The sequence below is a fragment of the Puma concolor genome, chromosome A3, assembly GCF_028749965.1.
Source record: "Puma concolor isolate L17-30 chromosome A3, mPumCon1.1.hap2, whole genome shotgun sequence".
Classification (NCBI taxonomy): domain Eukaryota; kingdom Metazoa; phylum Chordata; class Mammalia; order Carnivora; family Felidae; genus Puma; species Puma concolor.
The window spans coordinates 36,110,561-36,116,727 of NC_141669.1; positions in this window are offsets into that span (position 1 = coordinate 36,110,561).

The following is a 6,167-nucleotide window of genomic DNA, read 5'->3' on the forward strand; positions in this document are numbered from 1 at the left end:
TGAGGACGAGGCTGCGCCTGAGGCAGAGGATGCACATTTTTGCGCCCTAAGTGGAGAGCCCAGGATACACGTCTATACAAACTGGGCACCCTGGCAGACTACCGACAGTTTGAGCGCACACCAGCCTGCCTGCCTTGGTACTGCTAGAGGGCCCTGGGTGGAGACGTCGTAGGGATTCTCAGCCTTGGCTGCATGTCGGAATTACCTGAAAAGCTGTGGACATAGTGATACCTGGAATCCATTCAGGAGCGAGAGTTTACTAATAACTTCAGGTGACTCTACTGTGCAGCTAAAGCTAAGAACGATTGAGCTAGAGCTCCACAGAAGACTGGAGATTACAAGAATATGATAAAATCCTACTTTGGGAACAAGTCTGTACTTTCACTCAAAAAGCCTAAAATGCCAGCTTAGGCAAGACATTGTTACCGATATAAATAAGACACAGTTAACCGCCCCAAACGAACTCATGCTCCAAAGGAAAACCCACAATGTAAAAGCATAACAACACAATGCACTATGTTCTATATGTCATGTCTAAGACACTATGGGAGCACATGGAGGAAGCAATTAACTATGGCTGAGAAAATTAGAAAAGGCTTCCTGTAACTGGTACACTTGAAAAAGAATAATTTATTAAGAAGAAGAAAAAAGTGCAATCTATGCAGAGAGAATAACACCTGTAAAGGTACAGACTAGAGGATAAAAATGTGAAGAATTAGTAGCAAGATGACTGGCGAGTGGGTGTTTAGGGGCTGATAATCGTAATTTGGGGCCAGATTGGGGATGATTTTGTACTGTAGTAAGGGTTTGGACCTTGATTAAAGGTCCTTGATTAAAGTCATGATGTCTAAGACATATTTTCTTGCTCTTCCTTTCTGTGTGGTGTTTGTTTTAATTTAGCCTTATGCAGAGAGTGGAAATTTGGGGGTTCTAGATGAGTTTCCTTCTAGAACTCCCCACCCTTGGGCAGTCCCTAGGCTTTATCTCTCTTTGCTGACCCCGGTTAACTGTCAAAGTGGAAGCTTAAGTTCACTGGGGTTTAGCAGTGAAAAAGTCAGGTTTGCTGCTCCCTTCTCAGAGTTGTAGCTCTCCATTTTTTTTTTTTTTTTTTTTTAAGTCTGCAAATTCCTCACTTTCAGACCTGGTGACCAGTGTGTTTATAAAGATGTTTTATAGCTTTTCAGCATTTTTAGTGTTTTCAGTTAGGAGAGTTGACCAGGGTGTCCAATCTGCCATGTTGCTGGAAAGTTTAAAGAGAATTTCAGCTGAATTTCTTAAAAAAGAAAGGGCATATAGATGCTGAGCAACCAAGAAACAACACCTATCTTGTCTAGGTTAAGACAGATGTCCACTAGGCCCACCAACTCTGAGCTCTGACAAACTTCAGGACGTTATGGCTATCTGCTGCTGTGTAACACACTACTCCAAACTTAGTCACTTAAAACATCTGTATCACGCGAATAGATTGTGTGGGTGAGGAATTTGGACAGGGCACTGTGGCAATGGCTTGCTTCTGCTTCACTGCTTCATAATTTCCGGACCCTCAGATGGGAGGACTCAAACGGCTTCTCCACTTGAGTCTGCTACCTGAACTGGAACCTGTGGCTGGGCTCACGTGGGGCTGTGGGCCAGAATTTCTACTGGCAGCCTCTCTTTGTTCTTGGACTACCTCACAGTAGGTGGTTTCGGGGTAATCAGGCAGGGTATATGGCAGCTCAGGGCTCCAAGAGAGTGTTCCAGTGAGCAAAATAGAAGCTGCATGGCCTTTTATGACCTAGCTCTGAAAATCAGTAGTGTCTGGCACAAAAACAGACACATAGACCAATGGAATAGGATAGAAACCCCAGAACTAGACCCACAAACGTATGGCCAACTCATCTTTGACAAAGCAGGAAAGAACATCCAATGGAAAAAAGACCGTCTCTTTAACAAATGGTGCTGGCAGAACTGGACAGCAACATGCAGAAGATTGAAACTAGACCACTTTCTCACACCATTCACAAAAATAAACTCAAAATGGATAAAGGAACTGAATGTGAGACAGGAAACCATCAAAACCCTAGAGGAGAAAGCAGGAAAAGACCTCTCTGACCTCAGCCGTAGCAATTTCTTACTTGACACATCCCCAAAGCAAGGGAATTAAAAGCAAAAATGAATTACTGGGACCTTATGAAGATAAAAAGCTTCTGCACAGCAAAGGAAACAACCAACAAAACTAAAAGGCAACCAACAAAATGGGAAAAGATATTTGCAAATGACATATCGGACAAAGGGCTAGTATCCAAAATCTATAAAGAGCTCACCAAACTCCACACCCAAAGAACAAATAACCCAGTGAAGAAATGGGCAGAAAACATGAATAGACACTTCTCTAAAGAAGACATCCGGATGGCCAACAGGCATATGAAAAGATGCTCAACGTCGCTCATCAGGGAAATACAAATCAAAACCACACTCAGATATCACCTCACGCCAGTCAGAGTGGCCAAAATGAACAAATCAGGAGACTATAGATGCTGGAGAGGATGTGGAGAAACGGGAACCCTCTTGCACTGTTGGTGGGAATGCAAATTGGTGCAGCCACTCTGGAAAGCAGTGTGGAGGTTCCTCAGAAAATTAAAAATAGACCTACCCTATGACCCAGCAATAGCACTGCTAGGAATTTACCCAAGGGATACAGGAGTACTGATGCATAGGGGCACTTGTACCCCAATGTTTATAGCAGCACTCTCAACAATAGCCAAATTATGGAAAGAGCCTAAATGTCCATCAACTGATGAATGGATAAAGAAATTGTGGTTTATATACACAATGGAGTACTACATGGCAATGAGAAAGAACGAAATATGGCCCTTTGTAGCAACGTGGATGGAACTGGAGAGTGTGATGCTAAGTGAAATAAGCCATACAGAGAAAGACAGATACCATATGGTTTCACTCTTATGTGGACCCTGAGAAACTTAACAGAAACCCATGGGGGAGGGGAAGGAAAAAAAAAAGAGGTTAGAGTGGGAGAGAGCCAAAGCATAAGAGACTCTTAAAAACTGAGAACAAACTGAGGGTTGATGGGGGGTGGGAGGGAGGGGAGGGTGGGGGATGGGTATTGAGGAGGGCACCTTTTGGGATGAGCACTGGGTGTTGTATGGAAACCAATTTGACAATAAATTTCATATATTGAAAAAAAAAAGAAAATCAGTAGTGTCATTTCTATTGCACACTATTGGTTGCAGCCATTATAAGCTTGCCCAGAGTCAAGGGAGGTCTATGAAAGAATCCGTGGCCATGAAAAACAAACTTGTTGTGGTGCCTGGGTGGCTCACTCGGTAAGTGTCCAACTCTTGGTTTTGGCTCAGGTCGCGATCTCATAGTTTGTGGGACTGAACTCTGTGTCAGGGTTCACCCTGGGCTTCACAGGCTCACAGAGCCCACGCTGACAGCATGGAGGCTGCTTGGAATTCCCTTTCTTCCTCTCTCTCTGCCCCTCTCCTGCTCGTGCGCATTCCCCCCCCCCCCTTTCAAAATAAATAAATAGACTTAAGAGAAAACTTCCCAAAAAGGATTTTGGCCTTCCTCTTTTATGGGCGTTTCTCTGTGAGAAGCAGGGGTGGGGGCGGAATGTGGAAGTGTCCCTATTTCAACCAACGTTTTTGCTTTCCCTCACGGTTCTGCTTGTTTGTATTGCCTCCTGAAGTTGCTTCTACCAGCAATCTTTGCTCCTCCTAGGTCACTTCTTGCAGTTCCAAGACCTCTCTTCTTGAACACCTTTTGGCTTTATTTCTCTAAGCATCTCTCCTTAGCTGCTGCTACGTAGTACTCTGTGTCCAGATCTACATCTTACAATATCTATTAATCAATCTATCTACCTCCATATCTGCCTGCCTACCTATCTCTCACAGAAGAAAGCATCATCCCTTTACATCATGGGGCCTTTTTAGAAGTGTTACCTTAAAGGAATAGCACAGGTCCTTAGTGGTATTTTCAGTTTTATCACTCAGTCAATGGGGGAAAGGATGGTTGGTCCCCTAGCAAAGAGGTTTGACTACTTAGTAATAATGTTTATTTTCTACTACCAACTTTCTTTTTTGCAGTGCATGTGTATCATCAGAAGCTGGGTGATGGGGCGGAAAAGAAATATTCAGGCACAGTTTCACACTATACCTGAAAAAAACACTGCTGCTTCTAATACCCAGGTCTGATACCAGATTGGAGTAGTTTTTACTTCTATGTTTTTGGTTTTGTAATACCTTTTCTCAAAACGGCCACCATTGGGGCATCTTTAGTCCACCGTCAATGACCCAAGCCCTAATTGTGAACATGTTGCTGTTTTTACCAGGGGCTGCCAACCCAGGAGAGTTGGAGATTGTGTGATGATGGATGTCTGACCACTCGGAGGACCTGTAGAAAAGTCTGTGCTTTGGGGCACCTGGCTGGCTCAGTTGGTATTGCATGTGACTCTCTGTCACGGTTGTGAGTTCTAGCCCCACGCTGGGTGTAGAGATTACTTAAAAATAAAATCTTAGGAGCGCCTGGGCGGCTCAGTTGGTTAAGCGTCCAACTCTTGGTTTCAGCTCAGGTCATGATCTCATGGTTAGTGAGTTAGAGCCCCACATTGGGCTCTGTGATCTCTGTCTCCCTCTCTTTGCCCCTCCCCCACTCGCACTCTCCCTCTCTCAAAAATAAGCAATTAAAAAAAATAAAATCTTGTGGCGCCTGGATGGCTCAGTCGGTTGGGCATCCGACTTCGGCTCAGGTCATGATCTCACAGTCCATGAGTTTTTTGTTTTTTTGTTTTTTTAAAGAACTTTTTTTTTTCAACGTTTATTTATTTTTGGGACAGAGACAGAGCATGAACGGGGGAGGGTCAGAGAGAGGGAGACACAGAATCCGAAACAGGCTCCAGGCTCTGAGCCGTCAGCACAGAGCCCGACGCGGGGCTCGAACTCACGGACCGCGAGATCGTGACCTGGCTGAAGTCGGACGCTTAACCGACTGCGCCACCCAGGCGCCCCATCACAGTCCATGAGTTTAAGCCCCGCGTTGGACTCTGCACTGACAGCTCAGAGCCTGGAGGCTACTTCAGATTCTGTTTCCCTCTCTCTCTGCCCCTACCCCACTCACACTCTGTCTCTGTCTCAAAAATACAAATAAAAGCATAAAAATTTAAAAATAAAACCTTTAAAAGATTCTGTGCTTCAGTTCTGCCTTACAAAAGCACCTTTCACTTTTTTTTTTTTTTTGTAATTAGTTCTTAAAGTAGGGTAAGCCACCTCCTTCAGGCTGATTTGATTTACAGATGCTCTTGCTCTCTGCTCTTCCTCTGGTAAACTGCAGTTTATCAATACTGTTCCTAAAATCTGATGTTACCCATTATTTTTTTCTCTCCATCTTCCATGGTAATAGAATTCTAGCCAGACACATGTTTAAAGAATACATTTCTCTGCAGCTAGGTGTAGTCAAGTGTCCTGGTAAATAGGATGTAAATGGATGTGCTGTGTAGCTCCTTAAGACAGCTTTCCATATAGGATAGCCAGACTCAAGAGTACAAGGGAATGAATTATTGGTCCCTATGACAACACAGATGGATCTTAAGGGCTTAATGCTGTGATAGAAGTGATAGAGTGTGATAGAGTGATAGAAGCCACTCTCAAAAGGTTACATACTATATAATCCTGTTTATATGACACTCTGGAAAAGGCAAAACTATACGGAAAAAAACAGAGAGCCGTCACAATGGGCTGGAATGGGAGAAACGTTTGACTACAAAGGAGCAGGAAAAGGGAATGTTGGGGGGTGATGCGCAAATATTTCTTTCAGGTCCTTAATGATACTCTTTGTGGAGCAGGAAGGAGTCCATAGTCCTTTCTTCACTGACCCTTCACTGAATTCAAAACTTGGGGCCGTGAGGGAAAGGCGGAGAAACACGGGATGGCCTATAGAATAGCAGTTAGTAGTTAATGAGACATGGGTATCTCCTGGGCGCCCTGTAAGAAATACGCCCAGAGAGCCTCCTGGAAATCCTTACTCCGTAGATTCAGGGTAGGACCCACGTTTCTCTTTTTAACAAAAAAGAGTGGTGGCTTCTGGGTGGAGAGCCCCAAACCCGGCTATCGCGTCTAAGGTGGGAGTTGCTCCCAGGTCCCAGCCGGCGCTGGGAGCCGGCTGGGGGA